Source organism: Chenopodium album, chromosome 2 (assembly GCF_948465745.1).
Source record: "Chenopodium album chromosome 2, dcCheAlbu1.1, whole genome shotgun sequence".
Taxonomy (NCBI): Eukaryota; Viridiplantae; Streptophyta; class Magnoliopsida; order Caryophyllales; family Amaranthaceae; genus Chenopodium; species Chenopodium album.
In genome coordinates, this window is record NC_137835.1 from 62,352,389 (window position 1) to 62,369,206 (window position 16,818).

Below are 16,818 nucleotides of genomic sequence, written 5' to 3' on the forward strand. Positions count from 1 at the left end.
ATACTGCGAAAACTGGAAAATTCTAAGAACACAGAAAGATGCTGAGGCATGTGGGAACTAGCGCTGAGAAAACAGAGTTCGTCGCCCGAGAAAAAGCCTTGTCGCCTGGCGACGGAGTTATTTTCTGGCGACAAACTCTGTTGTCTTGCGCCGTGTTCCTCCAATATCACTACCACAAAATGTGGAATAAGCAACACACAATACACAACGGTTAAGTTACATGGGCGATCTCTAGAATTATACAGAGCGCCTATGTATGATAAGCGTTTTGTATGTTAAAACTTATAGATCGCTTATCTAAGTTAACCGTTCTATTTGATATATCCAAATTTACACCATACTATATAGATCGCTCTTCTAACTTAGGCGTTCCATAAGTATTAAAATTATTTGAAAAAAAAAAAACTCAATTGAAGCCCATATAGCAGCTCGCCAATACATAACCCTAAATATTATAACTACTGAATGAGAGCCGCCCCCCCTTATCTTCTCTATTCTCTCTCTCCTCTTCCCCTTAGCTTCATATCCCTTCATCTATTCTTTGTTCATCTCCTTCTCTATCTTCTTCCATGTATAAGTGTTTCCTCCACCTCCCTCTTTCTCTTTTTTAAAATTCCAATGTCGAGCGAATTCAATTCGCAAGCCCAGGACATTTCATCACCGAGCCACTTTCGCAAGCTCGTGTTACCGTCGAGCCCGTTTCGCAAGACCATGTCACCACCGAGCCACCTAATCTCCACCGTCAAGCCACAACCTGTTGCACTTCCACCCCGATGTAGTTGTTATGTCGCAAGCCATCATCGAGCCACCACCTCAAGCCCATGAGCATTAATTGTACAAGGTTTTTCATTTGTAGATCTGATTTTTATTTTAATTTAAGTTAAAATCTCAGATTCATTCTAGTTAGTATTATTTTGATTCAATTGTAATTTTTATTATAATAATTTTAATTTATAGTGTTGAGATAATTGTTTATTTGTAAGTTTGGATTATAACTATTTGTTTGATTATACGGTATAATATTTGTTTTTTTTGTTGATTTTGTAAGTTGTCGTGGGTGGTCGTTGATGGCCGTGGGTTTTGAATCTGGGTGGGAGTAGTGGATAAATTCATTGTATTGTACTAATATTGTTCTTCGTAGTTCTATCTTCAAAAAATTGATGTCGAATTATTATTATTACTATTATTAATATTAACAATAATAATAATATTATTTTTATTTAAAAAAAAGGAAAAGAGAGCGCCTATCTATGTTAGGCGTTCTCTATTTTAATAGTTATAGAGCGCTTAACTTTAGATGACCGCTCTTTTTTCCTAGTTTTTTATTTAATTTATACCTAGAATATGAAGCGCCTATCTTAGATAGGCGATCTATATACTGTTAGATATAGAACGCCTCACAGATGCGTTCTGTAGACTTTATAAGGCACCCCACTAGAAGAACGCCTTTGAGGCGTTCTATATTGCTTGTTTTAGTCGTTCTGTATTCCCATTTTTGTAGTAGTGTATCGAGCTAGATTTCTGCCTTCTTGTTTTAACTGGTTCTAGCACTGTTGGCTCGATTCTACTTCCTGATTGAGTTTTTCTCTCTTTTATGAAACCCATATGTAATCTACATATGGACATAACCCTATAGGAATTCATGCTCCATCTACCCAATCGAACGCTCCCGGAAATGAAGGGTACATACGAGATTGTTGAATTCACCAAACCATGGAAGCGAGTTTAACTCGCGGGGTCCCATCCACACGTGCCAACCCTTCCAAAGGTAAGGCTTCCGTGCGGTGAATCCTGACTCATAACCATGGACCCTCTTTTACTAACCCATATCCTTGAACTTTAGAGAAGTAGAGCCATGGTTAGGTTGCAAACTCATTGCATCATATTGTGACTACATGACTACTTGTGCATTCTTTGCTTTTGCATAACCTATGTGTGCTTACACTAACCGTTTGTTTGACTTGTGATTGAGCTTAAATAAACTAATTAATGACTAAAAGGACTTTGGCTAATTAATTAATTAATTAACTTGACTAATTAAAGGCTAATGAATGAATCAAACCAACTTAGTATGATTATAGACATGTCCCTTTAGAGTAAAAATACTGAAAACAGTCCCAGATCGATGTTCCAGCAATGACGCAAAGATTTAGGCTGTGGCGCCAAATGCTGCTGTGCAACGCCGGCGCCGGGCGACAACCCTATCGTCTGGCGTTGTACTTTAGTGTGCGGTGACAGTTCTATTGTTTTGGCGACAGTTTAGTTTATTGCTTGAGTCATCATGACGAGTCTAATTAAACAGTTTATTAATAAGTTTGATCAGTTTGTTAATGGCAGTGCCATATTTAGTCCTTAATTGAGTCTAAGCACTTAGTTCCATGGTCATACACAAGAGTCAAAGCATGTCACTTGCACTCACTAATAAAGAACACACTAATATGTATGTACACTTTGACCATGTCTAGAGAGTCTTGTATGCGGGTATTTTCCGTCATTTTTTTAGGGGGGTAAGTTGGATATTAATCCTCCAATTAAACCACACTTGTTTGAACCCACATACTTGATTCCCAAAAAATATACACCCTATTTTTGGTTTTTTTTTTTAATTTTTTTTTTATAAACCAGTAAAGTTAAAGTCAATTTGAGTCAAGTCATTAAAACAAATAAAATGGTTTAATTTACAGCGCGTGGTCAAGAAAAGAAGGGCGTTTAATCAAGGACAACACCTTCGTTCAAGTCCAACTTTTTGATAAACCAGTCAGTTGGAAAAGAAAAGCTAAAAAGATAATGGCAAGTCAAGAAGTAGTCAATGAGCTTCAGAAAAAAATGGCCTGGCTAGCATGACTGAGGTGTTGAAGGCTTTAACCCTTCAAATCAATGACCTTGTGAAACAAAAACAAATGGAGCTCATGCAAGAGAGATTGAGCAAAATATACAATGACTATAGATTCCAGGGCATTAGCTCGCAAGGGGTCTCGATGGACAAGGAGCTTCTTCCGCAGAAATTCAATGCCAACGACATCCTTAGGTTCAAGGGAACAGACAATCCTTATTTCCACTTAAGAGCTTTCGAGACAATAATGAACATTAAGGGGATTGATAGGAAAGTCTTTCATTTCTTGTTTTCTTTATCTCTTGAAACCGTTTGTCAATAATGGTTCTTTTCCCTTGACAAAGAGAAAACCTCTACTTGGGAATCTATTGTAAATGATTTCATTGATGGGTATAAATGTAATATTCAAGTTGAAACTAATCATAGGGAACTTTAAATACTTAAGAAAAAAGAGAATGAAGGTTTCATTTCTTTCTTTAATAAGTGGAGGGAAACTTCCGCTATGATGATTGAGGTACCTAGTGAAAAGGAATCTGTGAGGATGTTCATTAAAAACCTCCAAGAAAAGTACTCTAAACATCTTAAGTATCAAAACAACTTGCATACCTTTAAGGCCGTCTATGACATTGGAATTAACATTGAAGACGACCTTGCTAAACAAAAAGCTGCTAATAATAACTCTAACAGTGGCAGGAAAGGAAAGAAGAACGACAATCCTTCTTCTTCCAAAACCACCCACTCAAACAATGTTAGCATTTTTAATTTGAGTGAAGTCCTCGCCATGAACAATCAAGGACAAAAGAAACCATTTAGGAGGAACTTTACTCCTATTGGTATGAGTTATGACACCGCATTTGCCCGATTACATGCAAAAGGTCTTTTAACTCCCATTAGACCGTTTGGGGATCCACCAGTCGAAAAGAGGACGACTAGCTGGAATCCCAACGCACATTGCAAGTATCATCAAGGCAGGAGGAAGACCATGTTGACCCCTCATCCCTCATCAAAATAGTCAAAGAGATTCATGCTATCGAAGAAGAGGAGGAAACCTTTTTCGATGCCATGAGTGATTTCCCTCCCAGACAAAAACCCGCAACTAGAGAAGAAGTATGGATTCTCATACTATCAATGAGGGAAGGAATGGACTTGTTACGCGAAGCTCTCGAATTCGCAAAGAAACGAGAAAAGATGGTCCAAAGCAAACATGTCAACAACAAAGTTCCATCTATAGAGAGGATGCCATTTTCTCTCAATGTAATTGACACACCTAAAAAGAGTAATAAGCCTTACACTCCAATTGGGACTGCCTATGCAAACATGTTCAAAATGCTCTCTAAGAGTGGTAAGATTAAACCTCTCGAACCGTGACCATTTGAATAATTAAAGAGGATAGATAGGTTCTACTGCCCATATCATCAATCAGGAGGACATACCATAGAACATTTCTTTAAATTTAAAAATTTAATCCAAAAACTGATTGATAATAAGAAGCTAGTCCAAATTCCACAAGAATAAGATGCTAGCATCAATGGAGTTTGGGACAGCAATGACGAGGACGTCTATCTAAAGGATATGGAAGATCCCCCACTTTTAGTGATATATCCAGTAAGTGACTTTTGGGATGAAGAAGATTCACCCATAGATGTTCTCACAAGATCTGGGAGAATGCAACCTCCCATCACCGCACAACCTATTCCTACTACTCAACAGGTTCCCATACCAATTATAGAAGACAACGATGTTGTTAAGCAATTTAAAAAGATCAAGGTCGAGATGAATGTATGGAAACTTCTAGCTACATCCCGAGAACATAGGTTGTAAGTAATGAATGCTTTGGACAAGATAGGAATAGACTCTGAAACCACTCCAAAGGGGTTGGATAACTTTCTCACAAGTGATCTTCCTAGTCTCATCAACTTGATCACCTTTTCTGACAAGAATCTACCTCCGGAAGGTGACAAACATTACAAGGCTATAAACATCACAGTAATATGCAAGAGAATGAATGTCCCAATGACTCTTGTAGATAATGGATCGACAATAAATGTTTCTCCACTTAGAACTGCGAGGATGTTGGGAATAAGGGATGAAGATTTATCCCCATCAACGCAAGGAATAAGAGCCTACGACAACACTCGTCGCCAAGCTCTTGGAAAAATTACCATGAATATAACGGCGGGAGTGATAGAGCATGCCACTACCCTCAAAGTAGTGGATATTAAGGCTTCCTTCAACTTATTGTTGGGATGCCCTTGGCTTCATGACCTTAAGGTCGTCCCTTCATCAACAAGTAAAGGCTATAGTTGGAGGGATCCCTATTACAATCAATGCTTCACCAATGAGAATCAAAGATGTTAAAAATCCAATTATTAATGTGGAGCACGATGAGAATGATGAAGATCTGTGGGGCTTTAATGAAGAGGTCTCCTTAATCGAGGAAGATGAAATGACCCCTCTTTGCTATGACCTCCACTCTAACATGACAATAAATGCTATTCTCAGAAAACAGGGACACTTTCCTAGAATGACTCTTGGAAAGAAAAAGGAGATGGCAAAACAAATGGAACTACCTGGCCTCCCTAAACTAGATACTTTCGGACTTGGTTTCGAACCAACTCTAGAAGATCTAAAGCGAGCCCAGGAAAAGGCGCGTAGGAACGCTCGTAACCCAAAAGAAAGCAATCCCAATGGACCAATATCCTCTTACTCTTAATGGACAATTTATAAGAGAAGGATAGGACTATCCATGCCACAAATTTCCCGAACCCTTTGTTGTAAATGGCATAAGGCAACCTGGGTTCAAAATCTTTCTGGATTGCTACTTTTTAGATGAGATCCCAAATCCTATCCACTAGGAGAAAGCACCCCCATGCTTTAACTTTAATGTCATGGGACTCCTCTTTTGGCGCGAGAAGAATGAGACAAAATATATAGAGGACAACTCCTCGCTCATTCAAACAGTCCTACAAAGTGAAAAATTCGATCCTTCGAAGCTCATCACTCCAGCAGAGGGTTCAGTGCAGGAATGGTGCAAAATAGTAAAGGTAACTACTCCAAGTGGAAGAAAGATCTCCATAACAACTGGACAAGGACCAATGTTTGAAGAGTCGTCTGAGTCAGAGTCCGAGTCCGAGTCTTCCCCTATCGAGTCTTCTAAGTCCTTAGCCGTAGCACCTTCTCCCTCTAATTCTTCTATTTTAGCACCTACTCCTAGGATAGTTAGTAGTCAAGTCCTAGAAGAAATTTCCTTATTTGATGTAATGATTTCCGAATTCAATAATATGTCTTCTTCCCCTTACTCCTAGTGTTACTCTCTAACCCAAGATGAAGAGCATTGCTTAACTAACAATGAAAATGACAAAGAAATCATTAAAGCAATGGAAACACTTGAAAATAAAACACCTCTAATTGAGGAGAATGAAACAGTTGATATCTCAAAAAATCCAACCATTAAAAGAGAAGTTAAAATCAGATTAACACTTAATAAAGAAGAAAGAACCGATTTAATCAATCTACTTAAAGAATTTATCGATTTATTTGCTTGGTCATATGAAGATATGCCAGGTATTAATAGAGAAATAACTCAACACACTTTACCACTAATTCCAGGAATAAACCTGTAAAACAAAAGTTGCGTCGAATGAAACCCGACGTAGCTCTCAAAATAAAAGAAGTTTAAAAACAAATAACTACAGGTTTTATCTGGGTATCCAAATACCCCGAATGGGTTGCAAATGTGGTCCCAGTTCCAAAGAAGGATGGAAGGGTAAGAATGTTTGTCGACTATCGAGATCTAAATAAGGCAAGTCCAAAGGGCGACTTCCCTTTAACACACATCGACATCTTAGTAAATAATACAACAAATCACTCGCTTCTCTCATTTATGGATGGGTACGTAGGGTACAACCAGATTCTCATGGAAGAAGAAGACATGGAGAAAACAACGTTTATAACACCCTGGATACTTACTGTTACACGGTAATACCATCCGGGTTGAAAAACGCGGGTGCCACTTACCATCGAGCAGTAACTGCCCTACTCCATGACATGATGCACAAAGAGGTTGAAGTCTATGTGGATGATATGATTGTGAAATCAAAAGATCGCCCAGGACATCAAGTAGCCTTAAGAAAATTCTTCGAAAAGCTAAGGAAATACAACATGAGGTTGAATCTATCCAAGTGCGCTTTTGTAGTCACCTCAGGCAAACTCTTGGGATATGTCATAAGCTCTAGAAGAATAGAGATAGACCCAACCAAGATCAAAGCAATTATGTCAACGCCGCCGCCCAAAACCGAGAAACAAATTTGAGGATTTATTAGCCGGTTGCAATATATAAGTAGGTTCATATCCAAGCTAACAACAATATATGAACCAATATTCAAGAAACTCAAAAAGAATGTGCCAGTAATATGGGACGATGAGTGTCAAAATGCCTTTGAAAAGATCAAAGCCTATCTCGCAAATCCTCCCGTATTAGCACCAGCGTTTCTAGGGATTCCTCTTAGGTTGTACTTGACAGTCACCAAAGAGACAATGGGGACTATGCTTGCAAAAGAATTAGAAGGAAAAGAAAACGCCATCTACTACCTAAGCAAGAAAATGCTCGAGTATGAAGTATGCTACACACCACTTGAGAAATTGTGCCTCGCATTAGTGTGGGCCACAACCAAGTTGAGACATTATGCTCGTGCATACAGTCTTTGTAGTATCTCGAATGGATCCACTCAAGTACTTATTTGAAAAATCTACACTTAATAGGCGCATATCAAGATGGATAGTCAACCTAGCCCAATTTGATGTAAGGTTCATGCTTCAAAAGGCTATTAAAGGATCCGTGGTCTCGGACTTCTTAGCGGATTTTCCAATAGAAGATTCGACGCCAATACATGACAACGAATTTCCAGATGAAGACATAATGGTCACAGAAGATGATACTTGGACCTTATACTTTGACGGAGCCTCAAACCAAAAGGGATGTGGCGTTGGAGTATTATTAGTATCACCTAAAGAAGAACATGTTCCAATCTCCATAATGTTAGATTTCGATGTTACCAACAACGCTGCAGAATACGAAGCATGTGTGGTAGGGGACAAGAGGAAAATGTAGGTCGTTATCTACCTCTCCTTATAGCCAAACCTAATTTGTAAACACTCAACCAACCTAATACGAGTATATGGTAAGTCAAGGGTCGAACCCAAATGAATGAGTAGGTGCATGCTATAGCCTATGTCAAGCTAATTCGAAGAATATAAATGGTTGTGGTTGGTAACTTAGGTATCAAGAAACTAGATAAATCGAGAAATTCAATATGCTAAACACTAGGGATATATGTTCCACATGCAAGCTCACTGATTATGCTAATTGATAGATCACTCAATTGATTCAAACATTACAAGGGACAAACAATAGTTACAATCAAAGAAATCCAAAAGCTATCTCCTATAAGCCAAGCTAGGGTTCACTATGAATGGCTAACAAGGAAAATCATAATCAAATTCAATCAATTAAAGCAATTATCAAATCAAGGTTTCATGTCATTGAAATTTGCAATGCAATCTTGATTAATCTTATAAGTTGATCACTCCTAGTCTAATTAATCACATGCACAACTATGTCAGCCAATTTAATTGCAACAATTCAATCAATCAATGATCATCAACTAGCAGAAATCATCAGTAGTCAAGCATGCTTCCCCTTCTCCCTAGCAACTAATCTACTCACTAATCATGGTGAAATTGAAAGACAAAACAAATTCAATCACAAACATATTCATTTCTAGTTTAATCAAGAAGGAATTCAATCATTCAACAATTTCTCAAACCTAAACCAAAATTCAAATCAAACATTCAAACGTTAAAGGAAATTGCAATAAAAGTAAATTCAAAGGAAAGAAATCTAACAAACTTTCATTGATATGAAGAAGAAATCCAAACTTGATTGAAGCAATGTTGTAATACAAATCAAAATCCAAGAATTTCTTTCTCTACTTTCTCTCTAACTTCTCTCTAGTTTCTCTCTCTAAAAACTAAGCAAATGAAAAATTATTCAAAATTTAGCTTTGAAAAGGAATTACAAGAGTATTTATAGACAAAGAAGAAAATCTGATAGGCCGCACCCTCTCTAAAAATATCCCGCGGGCGCGGAAAAATGGGTACGGAACCCATAACTAACTCTGCGGGCAATCAAGGCAACACCCGCGCCCGCGGGTACTGTAGCCCGTGCCTGCGGCAAAGACCCCCGGGCTCGCAGCTAAAGGCGCAGCAAATGCCTTGTTCCCAAGTGTAATCAGGGGCCCGCGGTCTCTCCAAAACATCCGCTTCCGCGGCTAGACCGCGACCAGGGCGCGGAGAGTTCCTGCCAAAAATCTCCATTTTCTTGCACTTTTACCGCGCCCGCGGCCTTCCAGACCCGCACCCACGACCTTTGGCAAAGGTTGTGTGCCCTCTCCAAGCCCTTTCCAAGAAGCTTGCTTCTTCTTTGCTTATCCCTTTTGTCTCTTATTGATCCTTTTGCAAAGCCAACTCCTTAAGCACCTACAAAAGTAAACAAAGAGAGAAAATAAAAGAGAAAAAGAGCCAAATAAAAGAGGAACACAAAGAAAACCACATAAAGGAAAGTAAAACACGAAGAAAGAAAGAAATAGAGAAACTAAAGGAGAAAAGACCAAAATAATAAAAGAAAGCTATGAAAATAGGGTGAAAACAACCTAAAAGACTACCCTATGAGTGCCATAAATGACACTCATAAAATTCCCCCAAGCTAGACTTTTGCTCGTCCCGAGCAAAAAAAAAGCTAAAAAGGAATAAGAAGGGTTTATTTAGAAAAGAAAAGGAAAAAGAGAGAAAAAGAATATACCCTAAGACTCACTAACGTAGGAATCACGGTTGTTTTTAGCTACAACAAGCCCTTGAAACCCCAAAGTCGCCTATGAGGACGAGTGAGGTCTCGTAAAGGTTTCCTAAGAGCTTAACCCATAACTTTTTGAAATAAAACGAGGAAAAATCATTTAAAAGAAAAGAAGGTAAATAAAAAATTCAAACAAATAGCTCTTGATAAGGACCATCACAAACGGTCAAATGCAAGTGAATGAACACTTTTCTATATGATAGGGGTATGCATGCTTCAAGATATCCACGATTGATTGAAACATAAGGTATGCTAAGCGTAGAGAACTAATGAGGCGCAATCCACTTTCATCCCAACCAATCTAACCACGTTCTCCCAATGGCTTCAAATCTTCCCTTAGTAAGCGTCTCTATGGTTCCTCGAAGGAACCGGAAAGGAATAAAATTTGAGGGTTCTCGATATCTTGGCCTTGCATCCCTTTTTCCTTAGGCTTTAACTCATAATGCCCTCCCTCGGTATATGACTTAACCACAAGGTTGAAAGGACTTTCCCAAAGGTTGTAACGTAAGGGAAAAAGCTTAGGGGTAGGCCTAAAATTTAGAATTTGGTGGTACACATAGGTTATGAAGCAAAGATTGGACAAACCTCGACACCAAAACCAAGAAGTCACCAAACACAAAGCTATGCTACATAAAACAAGGCGAAAGAGCACCTTTACGAATCGCCGAAATCCAAAGCATAAGCAATAGAGAAAGGTGATAAATAAAGGATTATATACAATGAAAATTGTTAGTTACTTTAATACAAAAGAAAAGAAGAAAAGAGAAAATAAAATGCATGAAAATAAAGAAAAAGCAAGTAATAATAGCAATAGGAATATAATCAAATGAGTATAGGAAGAAGAATCATCAGACTGAAACAGTATCAGGAGACAAGATATCAAACAATCATCATCAGGTTTCATCATAACAGAGACATAGAGAAACACAGCAGACAGCGATCAGCGAAACAAATAACAAAACCAATAACCGGGTAGAGAAATCAGCAAAAGTACATCATCATCATCATAAAAAAGACACAAATATCGATACCAGAAGCATATGAGACCAGGAATGAACTACAAAAGCAAGGGGCGGAAACGGTGAAGCACAACAACAAACGACATAAAACATCCCAAGCTTAAAATTGACTACCCCCTAACTCTAAACCTAAAAACATATAGGCAACAGAGAAACATCATATACAACACATAAGAAGGGGGGTAGCCATGGTAGTATCACTTCGCACTATGGTAAGGGGTAGAATGAGAACTCCCCTCACCAGTCTCCATCATATGACTAGAGCTAGCTATCTCGCTCACCTACATTGGAGCCTTACCCCTTAACCTACCTTCCCTCATAGCTCTATCAACCTCAAAATAATGAGACCAATCATCTAAGACCGGCTCACCCGACCTACCCCACCTACCAAAAGTCTTCGGATAGGGCGAAGGATTAGCCGGATCATATGTATAATCACAACCACCAGGCCGCCTATAGTCGTAAGTGGCCGGGGTGGTGCCTATGATAGAACTAGGGTGAACATGAGGGCCTTCCCAATAAGGGTATTAAGGCCTAGGACCCACGGTAGGATCAAAAGACTCCCATTGAGGGATAGGTCCTTGTTGAACCGGGAGATATGGGTAATTCACATAGGGCTCGATTTCCCCCCTCCGAACATGTAAACCGTACAATTGATTTGTATTATAGTCATAACCAAGATAAAGCTTTTGCATCGAAGGCATAGAGTATAACACATTAGCAATAGAATCAAGCCTAGCATGAATGGTTGAAAAATCAAAAGTGCAAGGAGTGGGAGAGGGGGAAGGAATAAGCGTACCTCCCGGTTCAACCGGGGGGGAAGAGTATGATCATTCGATGAGAAGGCATTGGTTGAGCGATTTCTTGTATGGTTTGTCCTTCGTCAAATAGAAGGATCAATATCTCGCACCGCGGGCCTCCAAGACAAGGAATCTTTCTCCTTAGGTCAGGTAGTTACCTCTTTACATGGGATTAGGAACCATCCCTTAATCCGGGAAACTTTCCAAATGAAAACATCATCCTTTCTAGTGCGATCGAGGAACTTTTGGTTCACAAGGGCGGAGATGTTGAGGAAATGAGAAGAAGATTTTTCTCGAGGATCGATAATTGGGGGAAGCTCATTTAACAAAGTCTTATAGTCTTCATTGATGCAAAGAGCTAGGATAGAAATCATCCCTCCCAATTGGATGCTCCCCGATAGGCTAGCTCCATCACGGATATCCAAAAATCGATTGATCAAATGCTCTGTAAAATCCACTAGCTCAATCTCAAAGTCGTTTTGGTCGGCTATCCACAACCAACAAAGCTCCTCTCGGGAGATAGCTCCCAAAGAGTCCTTAGAGCAAAAAGCGTAAATGAGGATACGGTTGAAATACCGCATAGCCGGATGATTCATGGAAGCGGTCTTGGAATTTTGAGGCTCATACTTTCCTTCCTTCGAGATACTTCTCCACCAACGTTACTTATTATATCCATGGTCACTTGCCATTCTACTATGTGCCGGATAGATACAATGATCCGCATCTGCGGCCCATGGAAACTTGAAGTAAGAACATAGTTGAGAATCCGTCAATGTGTGATCATTGTTGAAAAGTTGGAAAGTCAAAATCCTTGAGGAATTTTCACCCAGTTCTCGGACTACTTTAAGAGAAGAAAGAACTTTATAGGTCACCCTAGCATAAGTAGGGCGCTCAAATCCAAAAACTCTAAAAGATCAAGGCCCTTTGAAAGAAGGCAAAAGTCCTCTTCTATTCCGAGAAACTTGGTTGTTGCTTGATCGTAGAATCTTGTTGGTCTTAGCTTCCTCTTGGATAGACTCTTGAAACGATCCTAATGTGATTCTTTAGAAAATTCAATGTCGTATGTTTCTTCAACCTCGGGTAGAGGTGGAACAACATGCCTTGGTTTGCTTGAAATTGATCTTGCCCGCTTCTTTTGACGTATTGGAGCCATCTACAAGAAGGAAAATAACTCATGAGAAAAACTTAACATTTGTCATATTTCAAGAATAAGCATAAGTAATTGCTCAAGAATCAAGCACAAATGCAATTGATCCGTGGCATTTATAGCACCATTAGGCTATGTTTTCTTTATATTTCTATGATTTTTTTAGTCGTTTATGTCGTGTTTTTAGAGAATAATGCTTGATTTGTGTGTTTTTGTGTTAGTTTAGAGAAATGCGTGCTTTTAATGGCTTTCTTATCATTTTATTCATTTCTCGGCTATATCTCTCGCTTCTCCGTTTCTTTGTCTTGTTTTGTAGGTACGTCGAGTTCCCGCGGATTTAATAATCAAGAAGGGAGCTCAAGTGCATTCAAGGAATTTAATGGAGCCAAGTTAGGGAAGCCAAGCACGCAAGTCAATCCAATCCAAGAAACAAAGGAAAATGAAGGCTTGCAAAGTATCAAAAAGGACCTTTGTGCATTGTTTCAGCCATATCTCGAGTTCTACAGATCGAATTGAGGTGATTCAAGTTGATTTGGAAACTATACTTGAAGAGATTTCTAATGATAGGTTGCAAGCCTTCATAAAATTCCTATATTGTGAGTTACATCCTTCCAAAGTTGGCCCTGCAAATCTGCCGCGGGCTGTCCACGAGCGCGGGCTACATTAACTGCAGGCGCGGGCTACAGTACCCACGGGCGCGGGATTGCCACAACCTATTTCTGCCCATTTTTGACCAGGAACTTGGAGAGGGCTAGCTGCGGGCACCCCGCGGGCGCGACCGATTTCTCCGCAGGCGCGGCTTTGTGGGTTTTACCTGCGATTTCATTTATTTCCTCCTTTTGTATATATAGTGTATGGCCTTCTTTATTCTTCATACATGAAATAATTTTAGTTTAGGATAGTTTTTCTCTCCTCTAAGGAGAATTAGCTTAGATTAGGAGGTTCTCTCTCTAGATTAGGAGTAGTTTTAGAGAGAGAAAGTGAAGGATTTCAATGGTGATCGAGAGATTGAAGATACAAGTGTGACAATTGTGTTCAAGATTTTCTCTATTATCAATGAGCATTCTTAACTCTATCTCACCTTATTGATATATTCAATTTCATGTTTGTTTGAATTGATTTTGATGTTTGATGCTTTTTTAGTGTAATTGTTCTTGATATTTTGTGAGTTCTTGATTTCTTTAGTTGATTAGATGATGATGTTAGAGTAGTTGTTGGCTAGGAATTGGGTGAAACTTGTATGATTGATTAATTGTGACTAATTTGGGAATTGTGTTGATAAATTGTTGAGATTAAAGTGATTAATGAAGGTTTGCATGTGTGTAATTCGATTAGGCCTCGAGAATTATGCTAGATTGCATTGTAATTGCTAATGATACGAACAATTGATTTAGTAATTGCAATTATCGATTGGTTTTGATTGTGATTCTCTTAGTTTGTTATTCATAGTGAACCCTAGCTTAACAATTAGGAGATAGCTCTTTGATTCCATTTATTGCTCTTATCATTAGTCTTCACAACCTTTGATTGACTTGATCTTTCCAAGTTGTTGCAATTGACATGATTACTTATTGATCCCCGTTCCTAGTGTTTTATCTCCTTGGTTGCTTGTTTTGTTAGTTGTTAGTATTCTCTCTTACCTACGTCTTCGACCTAGCTTAGGCGCATAATTTAAAGTGCTTGAACATTACCGTTCCTTTGGGTTCAACCCTTGACTTGCCTCTATACTCGTATTAGGGTTTGTTAAGTGTTTATAAATTTAGTTTGATCGAGGGAAGATTAGATAACGACCTAGTTTTCCCCTCGTCAGCAATTATCTCAAAATAGAAGCAAAAGATGGCTACATATGAACTATGCCATTAATATAAAATCATGAATTTGAAGCAAGTAAGCATGGATTAAAGGCAAAATTGAACACAAGAGACCAAATCATGAATCAAATTGAGCAAAATAGTATCAAGCATTGAATTATCAAAGAAATAAAACCATCATAAAGAATACCCCATGAGAGAGGAAATGACCAACAATGGTGATTCAAGTATTCAATCAAATTATACAAATTCATCATGAAAAAGCTTCAATTCAACACTGAATGACATCATTCAACATAAATTACAAGTTAAAAGAACTAACAATGGAGTTCTACCATGAAAGCAAAAACAAGGGTTTCAAGCTTGAACAACGAGGAATAAGATGACTAGAAAATAAGAAATTATACCTCAATGAAGCCTTGAATTACTTGCAAATTGCCCAAAATGAAGATTTAAGAACAAATGGAACACCCAAAGACAAGTTCCAAACCTCAACTCAAAGCTTCAAGATTCGAAAAAGCCCCAAAATTTTCGAATTTGGGTTCAAAAATCTGGATTTTTTTGGTTAAAATTCGAAATTTTAATGTGTGAATTGTAATTTGATGCTAAAATGAAAATAAAAGAGGTGAATTGGTTTGATTTTGCAAAAAAGTATGAAGGGTTTAATGAGTGAATTAATGTGGGAAAGTATGGGAAAATCGGGGAGAGAGAAAGGAGAAATAAGGGGGGTGCGCTTTTGGGGTTATAAGGGGTTTACGCACCTAGTGGCTGGTGCCTAGTGCGCAGCACCAGCTGGAGCTGCTAGGGGGAGAATTTCGCATGAAATCCCTGACCCTTGTGGTGCGTGCGCGCAGGGCCTGGTGCGTGCGCACCACATGCAACTTGGGGAGGGCTCTAAAATTCACTACCAAATGCTAAAAATTATGCCAAAATCTCTGACCCCTATGGTGTATGCGCAAGGGTGGGGCGTGCGTGCACATCATAGGGTGATATAACCCCAATGAACTCCTTCACCTAAGCTTAACTAAAGCTCATGAATTCTTGAAGTAACACCAAAATTGTTGGAAATTTTCTTCGATCTAATCTCATTGTTACCAAAATCATCATTACTATCCGGAAAAGCATGAGGGCAATTACAAGCATCATGATCATATGAACCACACACATCACAAAACAAACAACCACTAGGCATGTTATTAGAAGAAGGAGGGGGACGAGAGTTAGAAGATGTACCTCTCCCCTTAAATTGGGAGGGAAGATTTGAAGCTTGGGAAGAAGAACTCTCCAATTTTCCCTTTATCACAATTGTTTCCTTCCCCAAGTTTATCATTTGTGAGGAGAGATTGTTGATTGCATTTAAATGATCAAACGAGTACACCGAAGAGCTACTCTTGCTAGTTGAATCCCTCTCACCATCTTGCCATTCTCTATAGTACCTCACCACATCCTCAATGATGTCTACCACTTCTTCTTCTGTCGTATTCATGATGGGACCTCTGGCTCCCCCATCAAGGCATGACTTGCCTTGGGGACTTAGGCCTCCATAGAAAATTTGAGTAATTTGATAGGTTGGAATACCGTGGTGAGGACACTCCTTTTGACACTCTTTATATCTCTCCCATGCTTCATAGAGGCTCTCACTTAGCTTTTGTTTGAAACCTTGATTCAAAGCTCTTGCCTCCGTCGTTTTCTTTTGTGGATAGAAACGGGATATAAATTCCTTGGTAACCTCGTCCCATGTCCTTAAAGAATTTGGCTTAACCTCCTTGTGTAGCCATTCCAAAGCACGCCCTATGAGAGAAAAGGGAAAGAGCTTGAGGCGGATGAATTCTAATGAAACTCCGTTTACCTTGATAGTATTGCAATATTTTTCGAATTCCTTGAGATGATTTTGTGGACTTTCATGCTTGGACCCACTAAATTTTCGCCTCTCTAACAAAGTGATCATTGTCGGCCTTATTTCAAAATCATTTTCCGGTGTTGTAGGTCGAGCAATCCCACTCTCAAATCTATATGCACCGGGAATCCCCAAAGAGCTTAAAGATCGTCTATCAACCCTTAATCTTGTAATAGTCCTCTCAATCTCCGGATCAAATGGCACTAGTGAATGACCACATGCTCTATGCATACAAATTCAAAAGAAATGATTAGTAGCATGGCTACAAGTGTAGCCTAAAAGTGGAAAATCTTTTTGTTTTTTTTTTCAATTAAGAATGAAATAAACTCAACAACTAAAATTAAGCACCAATATCATTCCCCGGAAACAGCGCCATTTTGACAAGAGGAAAATGTAGGTTG

General features: G+C 38.9%; 1 pseudogene; it reads left to right on the plus strand.

Moving 5' to 3' along the window:
* Positions 1–16,094: 16,094 nt before the first annotated feature.
* Positions 16,095–16,194, plus strand: LOC145607688 (small nucleolar RNA R71; annotated as a pseudogene).
* Positions 16,195–16,818: the final 624 nt, after the last annotated feature.